The 14343-nt window shown below is 39.2% G+C and overlaps 1 protein-coding gene across 6 annotated transcripts in view; it reads right to left on the bottom strand.

The window, feature by feature from the left end:
* Positions 1 to 14343, bottom strand: part of MECOM (MDS1 and EVI1 complex locus) — a 568172-nt gene that overhangs the window by 307838 nt on the left and 245991 nt on the right. The window lies entirely within an intron of this gene.

Below are 14343 nucleotides of genomic sequence, written 5' to 3'. Positions count from 1 at the left end.
GAAAGGAGGTAGATAGAGAAGTGAAGGAAAAAAAATGAGCAGCCAGAGAGTCAAAGACCTCTATGCCATGTTCTAGAGATCGGACCTTTCTCCTATTATGAATATGGTGCTAGTGGAGAGTCTCAGGGGGGAGAATGGAAAGATCGGAGCTGCGTTTTGGACGATCGCTCTAACTCAAAGAACAGGAGACATTTAAGAGGGATGACGTAGAAGGCAGCTGAACCAGTCAGGAGCTATTTCAATAATCCATGAGAAAGACCACAAAGGCTTTTTTAAAATGACAGTGATAGTGGAGGATGAAGAATGAGAGAGAGAGAGAGAGAGAGAGAGAGAGAGAGAGATTTGGGAAGTAAAATTGAGAGAATCTGGTGAAGGAGCGGGGAAGAAGGACATAAAATAACCCTGATGAACCAATATACTACATCATGAGTTAGTTTACCAGTGATCAGTAGAGTCTGCCACTCTGAGAGATGGCACACATATGGAAGATGAGAAGACAGAGGCTGGGATGCCAAACACTGGAATAGGAGCCTTGGGAGGTCAGGAGACAACAAGAGAACTCTGGGTACCTAGAGAGTGAAGTCACAGTGGAACCAAGGGACTTTTCCCTTGATGTAAGATTCCATGAAGATCAAAGGTCAGCACAGAGACAGGAGGGAAAAAATGTCATTCTTGCAGGTACAAATAGAGAAAATGCCAGGTAAGGCATTCAAAGTTATCTTCACTAGGTCCAGCAGACTCTTAAGGAATGTGGATACCATACGAAGCCTCATTCCTTCAAATTGGTAACTATACTTTTAATGTTGATCACTCTTAAGTTCCTACACTTTAAGTTATTCAGTATATCCTGGTAATCCTAGCTCAGGTACTTGGCTTCACAAGGTGCTTGCCAGATGTACAACCCCTTCCTTGCTCAATGTTGCTTGAGATGGAATTCCATGCAAAAAGCTCCAAAATAACTCCTTATCTCAATGGTTTTGACAGAAATTTATCAGGCAAATTCGACTTAGATGTAATTTTGCACCCACATTTGAGGATTTTGAGAAAAAGAAATAGTTTAATGTCAATAAATCTAATGTATTAAGATAAATTTAAAAATGCGGTAAGTGAATACACAAAAAATCTTGCAAATCTACATTCTCCATCCATTGCCCTTCCCTTCTCGCCCTCTGCCCAGAACTCCAAAACTCCAAGCATATGGGGGCAGGGGGTGGTCCTCAGTTCACATGTCCCTCAGCCCAGGTGCCTCCTTCCCCAGGAGTTGCTGATCTGTTTGATATTATTTAATGGCGTATTTTCTTAGTAAAAGAAAAGAGCAAAGGGAAAAGAGGGAGAGGCTGAGAGTTGGGTTTTATTTATTATTGTTTGACATTATTTACGATTATTTTAATTTTGGTCCAACATCCCAGGAGTCTCATTGCAATGGGTGCAACAGATACCAATATAATAGCATCACGTGCACATATGTATATCTGTCTACTTCCTTTTTTTGCATCGCGTGCACATATGTATATCTGTCTATTTCGTTTTTTACTAGTCATATTTTCTCTTAGACACACAAAGCAAACCCTGTCAAATTGCAATATACTTCTAGACACTCTGCTTTGGATTTTTATGTTAATAAGGATAAAAGAAGGAAGAATGAACGAGAAGACATCTATTTGTTTTATGGACTTATTTGCACCATCCAAAAGAGAATGGAAATAAACCTCTCTTAGGGAGGCATGTGTTTACGATTTGATGCCATCAAAAGTGAATAAAATAATACGAAGTAAAATAAAAACAAGATAGCAGGGATTCTATATTAATTTACATCATCCTGAGTGATTAAGACACAGATTTTAAAGGAGATTTTTCCTTTTTTTTTTTTTGCTTTTGAGAGTTAACCCCCTGAAACAGAAGAAGGCAAATTTTAATTTTAACTGGTAGACATAAAATTGGGATTTATGGTTATATTGGGTATAATTGGTAATAATGTGTACATATACCTAGATTTGACTCTCTCCCTAGTTTCTTGAGAAAATGGAAAATGGGTAAAATTTACATTCTTGGCTGCCAAAGTGCTTTGCTTGGGAACTGAGAGGCCAAATTAGTCTTTACTGAGCACCCCAATCTTGCATAGGACTCTCTAGCAGACTGGCCCTGAGATCATATTGTAATAAATGCTTTTCTATAGAACTATTAGAATTCTCCTGATTCTGGAGTTTTGAAACATTTTTTTAAAATAATCAAAAACCACATTTCTTCCTAGGTTAGAGAGCATTTGAAAGAAAAAAAAGGATACAAGGGATATATAGCGAGGGTTTTATTGATTGTCTCCCCCTAAAACACACACACATACAACACACCCCACAGTCTTTCTTTCTTTGACATGACAAAACCCAATCCTTCCCACGATGCAAATGCACACAGAAGGAAGGTCAGACAACAAACAGTCCAGAGAGTTTTGTCAAAATTGTTAAAGCCTGCAAACAAACAAAAACTCAAAATAAATTAGAAATAAACTCCAAACCCAGCCAAACACCAATTAAGCTGAGGAAATCCAAAGCAAACAATGCACAAATCTTCCCAAGTGCTGTACCGTTACCTCCTGCTCCTAGCCCGCCGCCTTTGGGGGCTGCTGGAGGAGGGACCCCCCCAAGTGCAGGCTGACGGGAGGGCTAGCTCCCTGGCAGCCTCCTGCTCCCCTCCCACTGCCCGGCTTCCTGGAGCCCTGCCCCAGACCGGAGAGCTCCACGCAGAGCGCGGGGCTCTGGCCACCCCGCCAGCCTGGTATTTGGCTCCTTAGTCACCCAGCGCATAAGTATGATGGATGATGATGGATCACAGCCCCACCAAAACCGTGTGAATTTCCCAAGGCTGCTGATTATTCTAATCGAGCCCCCAGAAGAAGCACAGAGCTTCACAAAAGCCTCCAAGGAAACCTCCCATTCCCCTTGTCTGCCTGACACAGACCCCACTACATAAAGAACCTGGCCCTGATACGGCCTCCTGTCTCTGACACACAGATCTGGGCCTCCACACTCATTGTTCAGTGATATGATTTAGCCCTGAATGAATTTTTAATGAACACCCAGAGTTATAGCTCAGTGGAATGGCCACTCCAGCTTCTCCCAGGGGAAGATAACAGTTTACGAAGGCTTTCAGGTCACAGCTTTTCTAACGTTCTCTTGCTCTGCTAGACAGTATGGTCAGAAGGTTTTCTTCTTTATTGTCTAGTCTCCTCTCTCTCTCTCACGTCTCTCTCTATGGCTGTCTCTGTCTCTGTAACTCTTTAGATCTTTCTTAAATCACAAAGGTCTCCAAGAGATATCATTATGTAAGGGAAAGGCACAATGATAGAATTTGTTCATAACAGATTAATAATATCATGACTAGATCTCTACACGCAGAACTGAATTGTATACGTTGTAATAATGAAGGCTACAAAACAGAAAAATACAGTACTACTAAATTTAATTATGTTGGGGGTTTTCGACTCGGTCATTTTTTGCCCTGTAAGGTTACAGCTTGTACAGTGGGAAGAAAGTCTGAGTCTTGCAGAACAAGGGTTCAGTGACTGTCATAGGCCTCTTGGAATGTTCCAGGTCAATATAGACTGAATGAATAGTACCGTAAATGTCTATAAAACTCCACAGATCAGTCATATTTAGAAATATAGTTGGTGTACTTGCAGCAAAGAATATAACCTTTTGGTCCTCTTTAATGCTTACCATGATCCAATTTTCAATGCTTGGGTATCTAACTCTCCTCCAACCCCCAAATATCCTACCTCTTGAATTCTTAAAATCTCTCAAAACCTCCAATAAATAAATTAGAAAAAGTTAGTCATACTTCTCAGAGGTAGCTCTAAAACTTTTACATCAGAGGAGCTTAAGAAAATGACTCTGATTAGACAAGGGTAGGGAGAATGGGTTGAAGTTTTGTTTTGAGTTCTTTGCATAAGAATAAGAAAATGTCAATTGAATTTAGAGGTATGTAGAAAATGGTGAAGATTGTGTTAGCTTGGAAAGACTTCCTGAGCCATAGTTTGGTACCACTGCCCATACTTTACAATCATGTTTACTCACTTCATACATACACTTAACTGTTTGGGTTTTTCTTCTGATTAGCTGTGCATCTTTAAAGACTATAATATTTTGAAATAGTTCTTCCAGACAAACAACTCAGAATATACAACCATAACCTTTATTTCCTAAACAAAAAGGGTGGATAAATAAAAGCAATAGACGAGGCTTCTAGAAACCCAGATCGTGTTCCTGGCACTGCCATTAATTAACTGGGAAATTCTGAGCAAGTCTTTTCATCTCTCTGGGAATCTATTTCCTGGTCTGTAAAATTACTGAATGCAGAGAGCCCCCAGGGTCCCTTCCAGCTCATAGTCATGAATCCATCAATCTCTGTGTGATCGTGGAAGTAAATTCCTAGAAAGAGCCACATCTATATAGCTTGCTTTGTGCCATAATCAGCATAGCACCATGTGCATATAAATTCAAGAAACGCCACTGAAGGCTGATGAAGGTATTATGAAGCTGATATTATGAAGCTGATATTATGAAGTTGGCTTGGAGAAGGTCAATGAGAAGATGAAAAGCAATAAAGTTTTCATTTTTACGGAATACCTATTATGTGCCAGACTGACACAATGCTATGCATTTTATACCATTATCTCATCTAATCCCCCCCAAAAAAACCTATAAGTCGGTATAAATAGATAACAACCCCATTGGACCGATAAAAAAACTAAGACAGAGAGTGGATGTGTCTAACCCATGGTCCTCCAGTAAACCCACTCTTCTTGGATCCAGGCATAATGTTCCCATACCATTCTATTTCCATTTTATTCTAATAGTTCCATCACCTCCTATCATTTACAGTATCCAAACTATCAAAGACAAAGTCTTTAAAATGTGACAGTTACTCCCATGCCCCTTTCTTTTCCAACAAGGGACTGCTATGGCTTTGTTTTACTCCCCTCTGGACACACAGCCCAGTTGCTTAAAAGCCAACTCCAGTTACTTCTCTAGATCAGGGTGTATGCATGTTTTATATGAAACTTGAAGGCTAACTTGTTCAAACATCATAAGCATTTAAAACATAAGCTAGTCATCATTGATTATCCTACCAATTCACAAAGATCATTTTTATAATCTATTATTACTATAACACTTGTTTTTATTATTCTGATCAACTTCTAAATGTAGCATGTAAACAAAACAAAATTGAAATATAAGCTACAACAAAATGTATTCTTGACATATTGGCAACCTTGTCAAGAAGGGCAAGCTACTTATATCTCAAATACCTCAAACTCATTGCAGAATTACCTCATCATAGTTAACCAAAATGATGACTTCGGAGGATATTTCTAATTATGATTCCAGTTCAAAATTATGAATATATATGCAAACATTTACATACCTATATTTTAATTTCTACAGATGTGATGAAAAAGACATTTGGACATGAGGTGAGCTTTCACATTATTCTAAGTAATTGAATCTCCAACCCTCAACGCTTCTTCATGGGAATCTATTTCCTGATGGTTTAGCCAGAATACTGTGATATTGACCTGCAAAACCCAAGTTTGGATCTCTTCATTTATTGGTCTCAGAAATTTACCATGTTTGAGAAAAGTCCAAGATTTGGAGATCTGCACCAACAGAGTTGTTAGAATCAAAGAGCAGGATATAGTGCGATTTCCATTGCTTCAGTCAGCGTCTGCAAAATGCCAATATTTTGCGTATCTTCAAAGAGCAGAATCTGTCTCCAAAAACCATACAAAATGGCCCACTACAAAGGAAACTCCTTCAAGATTTTTGTTATTGAACCAGGACCAGAAATCAGAGGAAAACCTCTGAGAACAGTATAAAAATGACAGATATAAGAGGAGGCCGCGCACACCATGAAATGAGAGACTTTTTGCTGACAGATGAGCACCTTTGAACTCTAACCCAATAAAAGAATTAGCACTCCCAATGTATAATCAGTACAGCAAGCAAAATATGTCAACACACGATAGGCAGGATAATCAATCGACGTGCGAGGTAGGAAACAGCCAGACTAAATAGCAGCCCCGTCCCAGTGAGTCAGACAGCTCTTTCCTGCTCCTTAAATTTCTCATACCACAGGGACGAGGAATTAATATGCAAAAAAGAAAAACCCCTAACAAGTAAACCAACAGAGCAAGGCTGCAGAGTCCAAACTAAGAAGTGACCCAGGATTCCCAAAACTGAGGCTTCTGATGTTTTCCTTTTTCTTAGAAGTGTTCTAAGGGTCTTTCTCTAGTCGGATAGTAGACAACTTTAAATTATCAACCACAGCCCTATTCTTTACTCTCCCTTCCCATGAAGATTTCAGAGACAATCAATGTAGCAGGAGCTACAGACATGAAGAGGATGAGCTTTTAATCCTGGTTGGCTGTGTGCTAACACTGACCTCAGGCAAATACTTTAACTAGGTTGGGTCTCGGGGCTGTATTCATCTATAAAAACAGAAGAATAACACTTTTGAAGGGGATTTTATAACAATTAAAAGAAATAGATAAAATGCCTTCTGTGATACCCAAAGCGGGTAAACGGTTATGTTCAACAAAGGCAGGGTTGGCAATCGCAGTCTCCTTGTAACATGGTACTTTGACTCCTGCAAGCATCTAAGAAATGTGGTGACGTCCTCATATATTAAATAATAATCTCACAGGACAAAACAGAATAGCTTAGTTTCAGACGTGCATAAGATGGGGCAGATAACCCAGGTCTGAATTCCCTTTCTACCATGTGTTAGCTGTGTGGTAGTGGAAGAATCACCCAATCTCTCTGGGTCACAGTCAACTCATTTGTAAAGTTGGAGAAACAGTATCTCACCAACCAGTAGGGCCGAGTCTGAGAAGAGGGACTCAACGTTCCTTTCAGCTTTTTCTCAATAACTGTGAATCGTCTGTTGCTGGTTCACCTTATCTCAGGTATCAACTTGACAAAACCAACAAGAAATCGTCTCAATTCCCAAATCTACATCCCTTCAGGAATTCAGAAATGATTCTTTTATTTTGCTTGTGTTTTCCATTTTTCCAAAGAAGAATCACTTGTGTTCTCCGCTTAAAATCACATAGTAACTCTGCAGGATTTTCACAGTGTGCTTTGCATGGTTTTTTTTGTCGTAATTGTTTTAAAAACTCAGCCCCAACCTTGCTAGCTCCAAACCACAGGTGGGTATGTTTTGTAATACCTTCCACTCGTGCTGCCTATAATTCAAGATCCCACCTGCTTTAAACTGAATAGCTCTGTGTGATGCAGTATTTTATTTTTCACTTATCTCATTTTAAATGTTTGCTTTCCAAACAGATACATTGCAAGAATGGCCTTTCAACTACCAGTTTTGTGGGGTTTTTTGCGGTACGCGGGCCTCTCACTGCTGTGGCCTCTCCGGCTGCGGAGCACAGGCTCCGGATGCGCAGGCTCAGCGGCCATGGCTCACGGGCCCAGCCGCTCCGCGGCATGTGGGATCTTCCCGGACCGGGGCACGAACCCATGTCCCCTGCATCGGCAGGCGGACTCTCAACCGCTGCGCCACCAGGGAAGCCCTCAACTACTAGTTTTTAACCCTCGTAACTGCACCCTCCTGATGTTAGCAGCACTTAAACGGGCAATTTTCTTCACTGACCATGGCAAATACCATTTGAATTAGCTAAGAATTTCTCTTTGGGTTCGTGAGATAGAAGAACATTCATCCCACTGCAGCTGGCTGATGATAATAATTTTAAAGCCACTGGGAGGAAAGTAACTTAAAGTCAGACAAGCAGAAATATTGTGAGGTTTTCTAAACAACTGCTTATCCTTGTTCTTGCGAAAAGAAAATTCTCTTTTCTGATATGTGTGGATATAGGCAAATTCAGACATTCTAGTTTTTGTCAGTCACTGATACTACAGCTACAAAAATGAAATCTGAGGCCTAATTTGCCTTAGAATTCAGAAACTGAAGAGCTTTCAGACAGCAACAATAAGTCATTTTCCACGTTTATTTTCCATGCACATAAGACACACCACTCTGCCATCAACATGTCAGACGAAATCCAAAATGGCTTAGCACAAAAATTACCCAAAGAATGGCCATCAGAAAAAGAGATGTGACAAAACAACTATGCTAAAATACTACTTTAACTTGAATTATATTTGCATTCATTTGTTTCCTAATACTTTTGGAGAACTTTGTGGAGAAGAGACCGGACTTTTGTCTGGTAGTTTTTAAAATATCAAACGTTCATCGTCCACCAGCGACCCCTTCTTGGATGTGACAGTGTGATAGAATAAAGGCCAACTTTTGTTTTGGAATCTCATTGACATGGCCTTTGGCAGCGTACGAGACCTGTTCTCGTTTATTGTGTCCTTTGTACACTGATGCCTACTTATAAGGAAGGGCAATAAGGGAGGCCCATGACAATGTCTCAACTTTCCCCCCTAGAGATGGAGCCCCCGTGGTTTCTATAATATGGAGCATGAGCAATATTTGTTGTCACAGGAGAGAATAAAAGTGCCAGACAAATAAGAAACATCATTTGACACTTCTCTTCCATGTTTAGGAAGTTAAGTGAGTCGTGGGATTGTGCCTAGGAATGAATGAATATCTCATCACAGATTAGATTGAACCAGTCCCATGCACAGCACCCTCTCAAAACACAGCCTCCTCTCCCCTTTGATTATACCTGGATTATCTTAGGGCTCTTTAAAATGTTTTCCATGAACTCACAGAATAGTTATTTCAGGACAAAATAATTGACAATGCAAAACACTGTCAGTATTTTATCTTCTGCAGAGTTGTCCCTATTAGCAAAAATTAAAAGTACTTACCTGCCACCAACAAAAACATAAAACGTTTAAGTCTTTCCTTTAGAGCAAATCAGTGATAGAAATTAACTGTAAGCATAGCTCCTGCCTGTTCTCCTCTACCCATTTTAGCAATCTTGTCTGTCTCTACGTGAATCTATGCACATACATATATGTGTCTGTGCATGCATATGTCACCATAGAAGTTCTACTTTCCATTGATAGTGACCTGGTGCATTTTCATTTCTATCCTTTAAAAAAATGTGGGAAGGTGCTTTATTGTTTCAGGATGAAACTATTAACCTATATATAAATATCTGAAGACTAGTAAGAGAAACTGGGCCATTTCCATTTTCCAGAAGACACTAATGCCAGAAAAAAAAAAAAGAAAAAAAAAAAAGATTGGCAAAGCTCTTTTCTTTCTAAGCATTAAGAAAAAGATGGTCATAAAACCAAAAGGAAAGATATTCCTCTCCTCTCCAAACAATCCAGACCCCAAACTAACCACAGACAGAAATGTTCATAAAAATGACTTGCTTGCAATTCTCCTCATTAGGCAGTTCATCCTATAGAAAAAGCCTTCTGTAAAGAACATCACTTACTGGCAGATTCATTCAGTGTTCAGGTTAAAACCCAAAGACAGCATTGCACTGTGAATTTCCCTTCTGATTTCCTGACATCTCCACTGTGACAGGGCTCCACATTACATGTTGTCACTGCGATGGTACCTCTAACAAAAGGACAATGCCTTCTGCTAAAGTACTAAAATAACCAAAAGTTGCAAGGCCAGATGTGTCATCCATACCTTACATAAATACTTATGTTAAAGAGTTTCTTTGGGTTATGTTTGTTACAATGATCTTACTCTTGGAAAAACCATGCCGTTTTCCACGAAAAATAAGACGATGCTCCCCGTGTTTCTTACTTAGCTTCTGTGACACTCCATTGGCAATGTCATGGGTAGGCCATCAAAATAATACCAGACAAATGCTCCTGACAGCTGGGGTCTATCAGTTTTCACAGCAGGTTTCTTCCCCTACAGCTGACAGGAAAAATAAACATCTTCCAAAGAAAATGAAGGCAAATGCCAAATGTCTCATTGATTCCCAGTAAAAATCCCTTTTTAAATATTAACTATGATAATGTTTGACTTTAAAAGAAAGGCAAAAACGAAAAGTTTGAGTCAGGTGGGAAGAACTTTAGGAACATTATGATCTCAACAATGTGATGTAACCAAAATATATAAGAATGTCGCTAATCTTCATTTGACTGCAGACCGACCATGGGCTTTTCAAAGGACTGGAACAACCTCTCAGTCTGGATCAGACTTTTTTCTTCAGAAAGGTTCGACTGTTCAGTTCAGTGGCCATTGAATTGCAGCTCCAGAAATACTATCTACTATGGAGCACTTCTTTTTATGTTTTATTTCTGGTCAAGAAAACACCAGTGACTCTAAAACATGTATGCTTTATCCAAATTGCTTTAGAAGAGAAATAAAACCAGGTTACCTTCAAAAGAACATAGAGCTACAAGGAAGTAATAGGAACAACAGCAGCCACAGAAAAATTAGTGACAACTCTGGGGAAAGTTGTTCCTGAGCTCAGCAGGGAATATGACAAAGGTGGTGGGTTCTAGGAAGCCACCATGGGGCTGGGAGGCTAACAGGGACTTGTGTTCATCAAGTCAGGTAGAGATGCCACTAAAGGCCATCAACACCTGTACTTGCTAAGCAGGTGAAAAGAGGCAATGGCAGAATAATTTGAGAAATCCTGTGGCAATTCATCAGCAAGAAAAAGAAAACAGGCTTTCTTAAACAGGTGTTTAGATAACTGTCAAAAGCATTTCATTTGTGTGTGAACACTTCCCAATCCTACTATTTGCTTTTAATCCTGCCACTTGTAAGCAGAAGGCAGAAGCTAACCATTATAGGCTATTTTCTCAGTAAAGAATTACAGCATTATGAGGGTAGGGGAAAGGCACAAGTGAATGGATGGTGCATATTTTCAGGGCGTTTGAAGTTACCAATACCTGAAGGCAGATGCGAGGATTCCATTTTCAACCTAAAGAACCACCTCGTACATGTGAGTAATTCAAAATGTCAGCATAGAATCCAAGAAGAGTTCATTCAACCACGGAGAGGCCACCGTGCACCTCACCCATTAAATTCAGGAACAGAAACATCCTCGTAATCACACCTCTTTCCTCCTTAAGCATGTAGGAATTGGCCCCATCTCTTTTAGTCACAACCTATACTTAAGGAAACAAAACCAAGAACCGGAAGTGACGCATCCAGTCATCAAATTTAATCCTCCTCTCAACAACCGAAGCCTAAAAGGATAGTGCCAAATCAGGAATCAAATCCAGACTTTCCATCTCCCAAGTTCATGGTTCTCTCCATCCATCAGCTACACCTGGGCAAGTTCAGCAGCTGTCCCAGGCATAGTAAGAATGATATCCTAGAACGAGCTCTGGCCTGGGAAGCATGGGACCTGGGTTCTAGCTCCAGCCCCTGCAGCAAACCAACAATGGCCACATCTTTAACCTCTCATGGTAAGTGAACTGGATATTCCTCTTTCAGTTCTAAGAATCCCCAAGTCTGAAATTTGAATTACAAGGAAAATGTTGAAAATGAAGAAAGAGAAGAAACTGTGGCAGGGGCTTCCTCCTGTCTGAGCAATTAAGCGACTAGCAAAAACATTTCTTCACTGGACACTGGCCTGCAGGACTGGGGCAAAGCAGTTTCCTCCAAGGAAGCAATTACAGGTAGTGAAAATGGAGAAGAGAGCCACACTCCTCTGGCTCAATTATGAATCTTTTTCAAGGAATAGGCTTGCCACATGATTCCATTTTCAGTTCCAATTTCTCTCAAAAATGAAGAATTTGCAAGTGTACAAACCAAGCCCATAATTCCTAAGAACATGACATCTTAACATAAGATGGTCACTAAAAAGTTACATGAAGATTCTTTACCTGGAAAAGAACATGCACTTTGAAATAAAATAGGTATGTACAGAACAATTTTGAAGATAACTAAAATAAAGACTATTTCTGAAACGAACACGATTTTATGCAGGCTATGTTTTCATCTCCCATAAAGGATCTTGACGTTCCACAGAATAATATAGTGGGCAAATTTGGCAATGATGGCAGTGTACAGTATTTTTCTTGTAACTTACACCTCCTATGAAGTCACTGCAGTCATGACAAACTCCAATCCTGCTGGAATGAGGTTCAGAGAACACACTGAGAGGTGATACATGGTCTAACAAGAAGAGGTCTATAATGTGTCACAACCAGGAAACAGGGTAAGGTTTCTAGATTCTTCAGCGCTAAATTCTTAGGTTCTGATGGCTTTTAAATTTTGATCAATTACTATGAACAATCTTCTTAAAATGCATTATCTTTTTCTCTACTCATTTTTGTGAGCACAAGTATAACCTCCATGGGAGGTTACAGCTGCTTCAGGATACCATTAAGAAATACAGAGTTGTTTGTCTTACAATGAGTATTTTCAGAATGCCGTGCTATTTTAGATGGCATTTCTGCTTTCTTCCCCTACATCTATTGCCAATGTCCTCTGCCAGCTGCTCAGTGGTCCATTGTCAATAAGTCTAATTCTTGCCATCTCTCTAGTATGTTCTACGTGGTGCCACGATTGCTTAAATCCTATATTCCTGCTTGCTTTCCTTTGCTCCCATCCTTACTTCCTGCTGCCTGCTTGCACTGCCATGTTTTTATAGCCTAGGCCAACCAATGAGAACGCTCCTTTCTTCTGGTTGGTAAACCAAACACTTACAGCACATCCTTCTTTTAAAAAAATCACTTCACTTCTTTTTGCTTACAATTCTTAAAACTCTTCTCTGTATTAAGGTTGGAAGGTGTCACTTCTCAGACTCAGAAATTCTCAGGTGTTTCTAAGTTAACAACATCTCCAGAGGATTAGAGGGGGACCTGAGCAATAAATAGGTGGATATGATTAAAATTCTATTTTCTCTAATACAGATTACCTACAGTAATCCAAGCAAGAATCTAGGCTTCTTGAAAAGAATAAGCATGCCGTAAAGAACTAGGCAATTAATTTTTGTAAAGAATCTAGGCAACCTTAAGAGGAAGAGAATTTATGCCCCATAATATAATATTCTATGTTGTACAAACAAATAAGAATTATAAGCTTTTTCTATCAGTTCCCATTTTTTAAAATAGTTACCAGTGGAAGGCTTGTTTGTACCAACAAGTATTCCCAATACAAATGTTCGAAGGTCAGAGTTATATCCTTTTGTTATTTGATTTGTTGCCCAAGTTGCTGTGTGTGACATTAGAACTTACCAGGAATTAGTGTGATAATGAAGAGAAAACTGATGTGTTTTGATAACAGAAAATGGACACCATGATCATTTACATTCCTGAATGATGTCTAATGTAACCAAAGTCCAAGCTGAATATCAAATATGGAAAAAAATACAAATAATGCAGCTGAGCTTATACCAGAAACACAATATTATTCCCAGAGTAAAATAAATCACAGAGAAAGAATAAATTTTCTGTTCACAGGTATGAAACTTTGTATTTGTTTATTTCTTTTCCTTGACCTAGAACTCAAAAGCCTTTGCCTAACATGTCTGAGAAATTTGACTCCATCGAATGGAGTCAAAAAAGACAATTATTTTCATGTTTAAGACCTAAGACACTAAAATCTCCCCCAAACCATCAGCCTTAAAAATTAAATTTGACTTTTAGCAGAGATTCACCTACCCAGGCCCTCTAATACATCAATGTGTATTAACTAAAGCCCAAACCATATGGCCTAGTGAAAAATATATGGACTTTATAGTAAGAAAAATCCTCATTTTAAAACCAAGTTCTGTCATTCACAGTCATGCAACCTTGGACACGTTACTTTACCTCTCTGAATCTCTATATTTTTTATATGGAAAATAAAATACCACTAGTTTTGTTGTGGAGCTTGAAAATAAGAGGCTTGGCACAGTACAGAGAAAGTACATAATAAATTATAATTATTATCATCATTATTTTCCAGAGTGCTCTGGTAAGCAGAAGGAATTACTAAATTGGGTCATGAGTCTATGATCTACATGCTCTGAAAGTGCCTCTCAAACTGTAATGTGCAGAGAAACCACCTGAGGTCTTGTTAAAATGCAAGTTCTGACTCAGTAGATCTGGGTGGGGCCTAAGACTCTGAATTTCTAAAAAGCTGCTGGGGGGTTTTAATACAGCTGGTTCATGAACCACACTTTGAGCAACAAGGCTTACTATGAATCTGGACGTTATGACTCATTACCATGTCACTGATTCCTAAGAGGCAGAAGTTTCTTAAATGAAGACTTCCTATATAGAGGCACTAAGAGGAAAAAGAAAAAAGAAAGGCACCTTCCATAAGACAATTAACCTCTTTAGGTTTACAGGGAAGAAAGAGTTTGCCTAAAGTTCCTTTCCATTAAAAAATTTTGTTTCCTTAGAGCTCATACCATACTTAACTTCAAATTTTATGATTATCTGCAAGGGG

The sequence above is a fragment of the Leucopleurus acutus genome, assembly GCF_964270905.1.
Source record: "Leucopleurus acutus genome assembly, chromosome: 5".
In the NCBI taxonomy this organism is placed as follows: domain Eukaryota; kingdom Metazoa; phylum Chordata; class Mammalia; order Artiodactyla; family Delphinidae; genus Leucopleurus; species Leucopleurus acutus.
Note: the sequence above shows the minus strand (reverse complement) of the source record. Positions and strands in the feature narration are given on the sequence as shown.